The sequence below is a fragment of the Rana temporaria genome (genome assembly GCF_905171775.1).
Source record: "Rana temporaria chromosome 4 unlocalized genomic scaffold, aRanTem1.1 chr4b, whole genome shotgun sequence".
NCBI classification, from domain to species: Eukaryota; Metazoa; Chordata; class Amphibia; order Anura; family Ranidae; genus Rana; species Rana temporaria.
Genome location: NW_024404434.1, coordinates 641,025 through 650,559, shown reverse-complemented (window position 1 = coordinate 650,559; position 9,535 = coordinate 641,025). Strand labels below are relative to the sequence as shown.

Genomic DNA, 9,535 nt, shown 5'->3' with positions numbered 1-9,535 from the left:
TCTAGGTGGAGCCTCCGTACTGCTCTCTCCTTTACAATAAAGTCTCCTCTTACCCGGTGATGTGAGGGGCGGCTGATTGTCCATCATGACGTCCTTGTAGAGATCCTTGTGTCCTTCTAAATACTCCCACTCCTCCATGGAGAAATAGACAGTGACATCCTGACACCTTATAGGAACCTGACACACACAATGATACAGTCACCATCCAGACACACCCCTTGTCTGTTACTGGATAATGTCTCAGAATCCTCCTCACCTCTCCTGTCAGCAGCTCCATCATCTTCTTGGTGACTTCTAGAATCTTCTCCATGTTGTGTCTCTCGGGTTTTAGCGAGTCACATGGAGGCACTGTGATGGTCATGTGATCACCTGACTTCACAAGAGGAAATCTCTGTATTGAGGAACCAATAGGAATATCATGTTAGAATCCCAGAATCCTCCTCACCTCTCCGGTCAGGTCTGTGTATTATTAATAGAGATATGAGTGATGTCATGTAATCTCCCAGAATCCTCCTCACCTCTCCGGTCAGGTCTGTATTATTAATAGAGATAAGAGTGATGTCATGTAATCTCCCAGAATCCTCCTCACCTCTCCGGTCAGGTCTGTATTATTAATAGAGATAAGAGTGATGTCATGTGACCTCCCAGAATCCTCCTCACCTTTCCGGTCAGGTCTGTGTATTATTAATAGAGATAAGGGTGATGTCATGTGACCTCCCAGAATCCTCCTCACCTCTCCGGTCAGGTCTGTATTATTAATAGAGATAAGAGTGATGTCATGTGACCTCCCAGAATCCTCCTCACCTCTCCGGTCAGGTCTGTGTATTATTAATAGAGATAAGAGTGATGTCATGTGACCTCCCAGAATCCCCCTCACCTCTCCGGTCAGGTCTGTGTATTATTAATAGAGATAAGAGTGATGTCATGTGACCTCCCAGAATCCTCCTCACCTCTCCGGTCAGGTCTGTGTATTATTATTAGAGATAAGAGTGATGTCATGTGACCTCCCAGAATCCTCCTCACCTCTCCGGTCAGCAGGTAGATGATCTCCAGGGTGAGGTTTAGAATCCTCTCAGTCATATGACTCCGGTCCTGCTCCATGCTGATTGGTCATGTGATGTATACAGATTTACCTGTGGACCAATAATTGATAAGAGAGAATGATCTGGACTGTACTAGTTGTATAATATTAGGATGGGGGTGTATGGGGGATAATATGAGGTGTTATATCATGTAAGAACGCCCCCCAGTGGTCTTACACACAGAGGAACATTCAGTTTAGTGTTTGATATGTTTCTGGGGTCTGGGATCCTCCTTTCCTTTGGCCTTTATGTCTACATAAACCTTCCCTATCCCCCCCCACATCTCCAATATGAAGAGAATGTTCTGGCCCCATAGGTGAGGAAATGTTCTGACTAAGGATGAGCTCCGGCTTGTTTGCATAGAACACGTGCAGAGCCCGCCAGGAAGTGTGCACGGCGCTGTGCTAATCACAGCCAGGGAGACATTTCCCGATGCTCGGCTGCAGAAATCGGGAAATGTCTCCCTGGCTGTGATTAGCGCAGCGCTGTGCACACTTCCTGGCGGGCTCTGCACGTGTTCTATGCAAACACGCCGGAGCTCATCCGTAGTTCTGACCCTGAAGGGGTTAATCTAGGTCTCCACACTATATATGTGTATATCATCATCTGCTGGAGATAAAAGACGTCACAGTGACTATGGAGGAAGAGGACGGACATGACGGGGTTACTGGGTGTAAATAGAAGATAAGATCTTATTACCTCCTCTGCTGCCTCTTCCAGCAACGTCTCCTCTCTTTTTCCTCCCGACTCACCTCTCACCCGGAACTTCCTGTCTGTGCCTGACATCACTTCCTGTCTTCCATAGAGACTTCCTGTCTGCCATCTTGTGGAGATCAGAGGAACTGCAGAAACGTCTCGTAGTGTGAACACGGCCTTGTGCTGTGTGTATGTACAGTATATCCTTATAGATGGGTCATCTCCACTCCCACCAAGGGGGATAGAAATATATTACTGCTCGGGGGAGGGGGGGGGAAACATTTTGGCCCCTTTGATTTTGCAGTAAAATTGATGTCAGATTTAGTCATGTAGAACATCTGTTATATAGATACAAAGAACCCCAGCCAAGAGTAAAGGGTGGAAATGGCTCCTGATCCCCAGATTTGGGCAATTATGTCACCAATATATGTGCAAAAACAGTGTAGCGCTGGACAGCATATACCACATAAGTATCTAAAGCAACAGGTGTAAACAATGTTAATCTATAGGTGGTAACAATCGTTTGAAACTTAATTCAATATGTGAATACACTAAAACTATAAATGCATAGGTTGTGATAACACTGTGCCAATCATTATGGCACTAAGCATAAATTACTTATAAATAAACAGTGTAAAACAAAGTGACCAATTCAGCATATGAGGTGCAAAACAAAAAGAGTCCACAGAAAAAAGCTGGAAGTTCACAGAAAAAAACTGGGAGTTATTAGCCCCTTCCAATGCAGGTGATGAAAAGATGCAAACAATGAAAGTCCAATTAGGAGATCCACAGGTGAGAAAGGAGGGAGATTTCAGACATCAGTGGCCCAACACCAGTAGAAATAAAGGCTTACCAGAAAGCCTGTGACTAATCCTTTTCAGGAACAGTCTAAACAGGCACAGCAGGAAATTCTGATCCTTTGGGGTGTCAAGAACGAATCCGGATCTCTCCACAGATTAAATGGTAGAATCCACAGCTCATAGGGTTAACCACTGCTTCCAAATGGAACTTGCATAGATGTATGTGAGCGTGTGTTTATCAAACACCATGTGGGGAAAAAGAAAAGGACAATCCCATAGTGTAGGCGTAAAAAACGAGAGGGTTTAATTTAAAAAATATATAAAAATGAAACAGCTTGGGGAGCGTGTCCGGGATGGCGAAGTGAGCGGTCGCTTCTTGCTCGAGCTCCGCTGGGTCCTCTACTAAGATCCGACTCCAGGTCCCCTTTTTCTGGCTAAAACACTTACCTGCTTCGTCTGGATGAGGCGGAGATCCTCCGGTACGTTTACTGGCAGGGGGAAGAAGATCAGATTCCCGGTTGTAGACGAGGAAGACTTCCCGCCGCTGATCCCTGCCCAAGGTGAGGCCTACTCAGCACGTGGGGTCTCCAAGGCCTCGCAGACTTCCCCGATGGCAGCGCCCGACTCCCGTCCCCCGTGGTTAACGGATGTGGTGACGGAGGTAACGACCGCTATAGCGATGTGCCAGACCATGCTGACAGCAAAGCTTGAGGCCGTCCAGCTGGACATAGGCCTCATACGGCAGTACGCGGACAAGCTGCGGTCTAGAGTGGTCGAGACAGAGCGGAGGATCAGCACAGTGGAGGATAAGGGGGTGGAACACTCGGCCGCCATCCGTACCCTCCAAGCAAAGGTGAAGGCCCTGGAATACAGGGCGGAAGATGCGGAGAACCGCAACAGGAGGAACAACCTTCGCATTGTTGGGCTACTTGAGGGGGCAGAGGGCAACCACCCGACTACATTCATAGAAGACCTCCTACGTGAGCTCCTGCCGGAGGCCCGTTTCTCCCCTCAGTATGTGGTAGAGCGTGCTCACCGAGTTCCCCCGAGGCTGCCCCCCCCGCCGAGCCCGCCACGGACCTTCATTCTGCGGGTCTTGAACTTTCGGGACAGAGATGAGATCCTCCGTGCCTCCAGGGCTCTGGGGGAGTTGCGGCACCAAAACAACAGATTGCTCATCTTTCCGGACTATTCCGTGGACACACAGAAAGCCCGTAAATCGTTCGATCAGGTGAAAGCGGCCATGCGGGCCAGGAATATTCGTTCCAGCGTCCTGTTTCCAGCGCGCCTCAGAGTCCAGGACGGCGACTCTACACGCTTCTTCAATTCCCCTTGTGAGGCCTCTGCGTGGTTGGACACCTTGCCGAGAGATCACTGATGCCAGAAACCGTGATTACATGCTGCTGACGGGGTGCTTCCTGGCCGTGTCCCCCCCTCCCCCGGTGTATACCTGGCCCCCCCTTTTTTCCCCGTCTCGGGGTATCTGGATTTTGCGGGGTGAGTGACTGTCTAAACTATCTAAATGGGGGGATACGTGGCTGCTCCCATCTTGCCTACTGCACCCGCAGCACATTTTATCCAGCTGCCCCCCCCCCTTTCCTCCTCCAACCTGATGCCCGGTCTGTTTGACATGCTGTACCCCGGGATCGATTGCTTGCCTCCCGGCACTGGGGGGTGTGCACTGTGGGGGTGGGGGGAGGACGGAAGGCCGTGGTTTGCAATGCACCTGTTGTGCCTTTGGTGACCATCACCCTCAGTTTAAGATCGTGCCCCTGACGGAGTCGGGAGAAGACAGTGTGTCCCTTTTTCGCAGGAGAATTCTAAGGCCCCGTACACACGAGAGGATCCATCCGCTGAAAAATCTCAGCGGATCGGTTTCAGCGGATAGATCCCCTGGTGTGTACGTTCCAGCGGATATTTATCCGCGGATATTTCCGATTTCCAGCAGATAAAAATTTGTAGACATGCTTACAAATCTATCTGACTCACCGGATCGATCAGTCCAAACCCATCCCTCGCATGCGTCGTAATGATTCGACGCATGCGTGGATATCCTTATATGACAGCGTCGCGCACGTCGCCACGTCATCATCGCGGCGACGGCGCGACACGTCACCGCGATGGGAATTCGGCGCGGATTTCGATCCGATGGTGTGTACACTCCATCGGATTAAAATCCGCAGAGGATTTATCCGCGGATCAATCCTATCGTGTGTACCAGGCCTCAGATTCATTGTTGTTGCTGCAATCATTCTCCCTGGATCATAATATACTGCCGTTGTGGGGAGGGAGATCTGATACTTGGACTCCCCCCTTTTTTTTTTTTTTGCCTTTTCATTATGGTTATCCATCTTTATTTTTTGGACTCTCCACCCGGGCTTGCCCTGGGGGTTTTTTCTCCTCCCCGCACGGACTCTACAATGGATCTGGCGGAGCATCAGAGCATTGTCCCTGTAAGCCCACTCAGGCCCCCCCCCCCCCCCTGGGAACTTTTTGTGGGGGGGCAACTTCGCCGCCTGCACAGGCCCTCATCTGGTGGCCGGCGAGCCGACATGTTCTTTGGGTTGAAGACCCTCCTCGGTTTTAGGAGGATGGGTGGGGTGGGACGGTTGGCCCCACGAGGGCTGTTTTTTTGTTAGGGGTATTATTTTTGAGTTGTTTCATTGTTTATTATAATGTTATGCATTACCGTTTGATGGTTCAGCACTGTATGACTGTAAGCTCTGTCCGTCCGAGGTCCTGGAGTTAGATCCGGCAGCTATCGTGTACATTTATCCTTACTTGATTTTTGCTCCAAAGGCCCATGTCCACACTTAACATTCTTTCCTGGAACACCAGGGGGCTCAACTCACCTACCAAACGTTCGCTGGTATTCCAATTTCTTAGGGCACATAACCCACATATATGTATACTCTTGGAAACCCACCTAGTGGGGAGTAGGACCCTCGCTTTAAAGAAGCCTTGGGTGGGCCATCACTACCATTCCACTTACTCTAACTTTGCAAGGGGTGTCAGTGTGCTGGTACACAAGTCCCTTTCGTTTAAGCTGCTGGATCTGATTCTGGACCCGGACGGTCGATATGTTATACTTCATGCTAAGGAGAGTCCGAAGAATTTCAATGTCCACACACAATGTACCTCTTTTCTCTTTGGGTTTATTTTGGAGAACTTTAGTAGAAAAGAGGGGTGAGGGGTGGAAGGGTAGGTCGGTTCAGGTGCACAACTTCTGTCCGGAAACGCTCTTGTTTCCAGCAAACAGTTCTCGTTGCCTCTCTAGCCAGAGTGGGTATTGCTCCCCGGATAGGTCCCTCTCACTGGCCTAGCAGCCGGTATGACACACAAAATAAAGTCCAGTCTCTGTCACAGACCTTCCTTTCTCTGTGAGATACTTTGGTCCCGAATCCTCTGCCACAGGATTCAGCACCCGGATCTCTTTAGGTTTTCTCACTAGAACCTTTAGACCCAACAGGCGACACTGTCAGGCCCCTCGGAGTACGGTGCATCCTTGGAGGAAGCTTCCAGGCCTTCTTCTAAGGTACCAGCCTCTTGCATGGTCCTTACCAGTATAGGTCCTCCCCTGGTCTCCTTCATCAAGTGGCTTCCTCCCGCAGGATGGACAGCACAGGATCACCTCTGCAATACGGGCCCCAGTCAGACAACTGGGCCCACCAGACGAAGCCGCAGCCCCGGGCCAACGTTGTCCCGGAGTTAGGATTTACAACACGCACCTCCGGCCAGGCGGGCCACGAGGTGCGAACGGACCCCGCACCAATGGCGTTTGTCCCTTAAGTACCCCTCCTCAGCATGCACAGCGGGGTAACCACTCCCACTAATTTGTTGCTGAGGGGGACACTCGATGTACCATGACCTGACTGCTGCCACCCTTGGCCTGGGGTGGTAATAACACCCCCAGACGATCAATGGTGGATCACTCCTAGCACAGCCATGGCTAGAACAGAGGCCAAATTGCCTTTAATCACTCTGGTCTGAGCCAAATAACAGCTCCGACCCCCATTCAATTTGAGGCAGCGCCTGTTCATCATGAGCAGGGCGATACATGTTTATATAGATTCAAAAATATATATATTTTATTTATATTGTATATTAGAAAATATATCTATTCAAATATACTATATCATTTTTTTTATTTATACAATAGACCTTTTTTACATTGGAGAAAAGATTTTATATATTTCTAAAAAAAAATTGTTTGTTTTTCTCATTTGCAACGTGTTTGACTAGAAAATCAGACTGATCTTTTCTTTGCCCTTTTCCATCACTGTTTCCTTCGCACTTTTTCTTCCCTCTTTCCTTTCGCCCTTTTCCTTCGCTCTTTTCCCTCGTCCTTTTCCTTCGCCCTTTTCCCTTGTTCTTTTCCCTCGCTCTTTTCCTTTTTTCTTTTTTCCTTCGCTATTTTCCTTCTCTCTTTTTCTTCGCCCTTTTCCTTCGCTCTTTCCTTCTCCCTTTTCTTTCGCTCTTTTCCTTCGCCCTTTTCTCTCGTTCTTCTCCTTCGCTCTTGTCCTTCGGTCTTTTCCTTTTTTCTTCGCTCTTTTCCCTCGCCATTTTCCTTCGCTCTTTTCCTTCTCTCTTTTGCTTCGCCCTTTTCCTTCGCTCTTTTCCTTCGCTCATTTCCTTCGCTTATTTCCTTTGCTCTTTTACTTCTCTCTTTTGCTTCGCCCTTTTCCTTCGCTTATTTCTTTCTCTCTTTTCCTTCGCTCTTTTGCTTCACTTTTTCATTTCACACTTTTTCCTCGCTCTTTTCCTTCTCTCTTTTCCTTCTCTCTTTTGCTTCGCCCTTTTCCTTTGCTCATTTCCTTCTCTCTTTTCCTTAGCTCTTTTTTCCTTCGTACTTTTCCTTCACTGTTTCGTCTCGCTCTTTATTTCTTTGCTCTTTTCCATCGCTCTTTTCCTTTGCTCTTTCGTCTCGCTCTTTATTTCTTTGCTCTTTTCCATCGCCCTTTTCCGTCTCTCTTTTTCTTCTCTCTTTTGCTTCGCCCTTTTCCTTCGCTCATTTCCTTCGCCCTTTTCCTTCGCTCATTTCCTTCGCCCTTTTCCTCCGCTTATTTCCTTCGCTCTTTCCTTCGCTCTTTCCTTCGCTCTTTTTTCCTTTGCTCTCTCCTTCGCTCTTTCCTTTGCTCTTTCCTTCGATCTTTCCTTTACTCTTTTTTCCTTTGCTCTTTTTTCCTTTCTTTAAAGACCGGGTACGAGCACCAATACTAAAGTACTCGCTAGGGTTGCACCGGTACTGATACCAGGGCTCGAGTCCTGCGGGAACGCATGGGAACGACGTCCCTCCACTTTTTTCACCGCAGTAACGCCGTTCCCGTTGCAAGGGGGAAGCGGGCGCTCCGCACCCGGGTGACACCCGGCACAGTGCTGGATTGAGAGAGGCGCCGCAGCTCTCCCCTCCTCAGTGCTCGGCGCCCGCATGTCTTCCGGGAACTGCAATCCCCTATTATTGTGACAGGCAGGCGGGGAGAGGTGCCGGCTGTCTATCACAATTACACTCGTCACAGCCGACAGAGTCTAGGCTCGGAGCCTAGGAGGAGGGACATCCATGTGGAGAAAGCCGCACTGTCTAAGGTCTGTAAATGTGGGGAGGGGAGAGATATTATACACTATAGAGTCACAATGGGCAGATATACAGGGGGGGTACATTAGGGGGGTTACACAGGGGGGAGGGAAATCAGGGGGGGTTACATTAGGGGGATTACACAGGGGGGATACATTAGGGGGATTACACAGGGGGGGTTACATTAGGGGCATTACACAGGGGGGGTTACATTAGGGGGATTACACATGGGGGCTTACATTAGGGGGATTACACAGGGGGTTACATTAGGGGGATTACACGGGGGGGGGGGATACATTAGGGGTATTACACAGGGGGGAGTTACATTGGGGGGTTACATTAGGGGGATTACACAGGGGGATTACATTAGGGGGATTACACAGGGGGGGTTACATTAGGGGGATTTCACAGGGGGAATTACATCAGGGGGGGTTACATTAGGGGGATTACACAGGGGGGAGTTACATCAGGGGGATTTGAGGGTATTTACACAGGGAATGAATACACTGTAGGGATTTACAACGGGGGGAATTTACACTATGGGAGATAAAACTGGGGGAATTTACTGGGGGGGGGGGGATTTACACTGGGATGCTCAGTCTAAAACTCATGGGTCTATTTTTTGTCCCAGTCCATGCCTGGGTGACACTATTAAGAAGAAAGTGATATCCGACAGTGATGGTGTCATCCCCATCCATGACAGTGCATGGATTTGTGCGCTGGCATAAACCACAACATTTACAGGGGTCGGTTTGGGGTGTGCATTGTGATTGTGTGCTGCCACCCTGAAACTAGACTGCACAGCGCCCTGCAGAGCACTGTGGCAGGCTAGACAGAAGAGAGCCCAATGCACTAGCCTACCCAGTGTATACTGCTCTGTTCTGCCACTGCGGAGTGATAGCAGGAACATGACAGAGCATTGTGGCAGGCTAGGGGGGGGGGGGGGCTATGCTAATGCTCAGTGACCAGGGGGGAAGGTTGGGGGGGGGGGGTGACACCATATTTCTTTTTGTAAACTGGCACTTTACAATAAATGTTGCACTGTATTTTTTGTGAAATATATATGCATATGAGCGTATCATTTTTTTTTTTTGGTGGGGGAGTGGGTCTTGGGTGGGAGTTCCCACACTTTTTTCCCCAGGACTTGACCCCTGACTGATACCAAGTATTTGCAAGAGTATCGGTACTCGTGCAAATGCCCAAAACCGATACCTTCAGGCTCTGTACTTTCAGCTGTCAGCAGGAATTCCCCGCTAACAGCTGAAAAGTAAAGAAAAAATGCTGCAAATTATTGGTTAAGGAACGGGGCTGCCGCGTCCTTAACAACCAATCACGTGTCCTTGGGATTTCCCTCCCCGCCTCCTCCTCCCCTCTCGCCAGCTATC

The 9,535-nt window shown here is 49.3% G+C and overlaps 1 long non-coding RNA gene across 1 annotated transcript; it reads right to left on the bottom strand.

The window, feature by feature from the left end:
* Positions 1–353: 353 nt before the first annotated feature.
* LOC120921747 lies at positions 354–1,820 on the bottom strand. Its single transcript, XR_005744949.1, has 3 exons — positions 1,782–1,820; positions 1,024–1,133; positions 354–391 (listed from the first exon to the last, which is right to left on the bottom strand). It is a non-coding gene; the product is annotated as an uncharacterized LOC120921747 (long non-coding RNA).
* Positions 1,821–9,535: the final 7,715 nt, after the last annotated feature.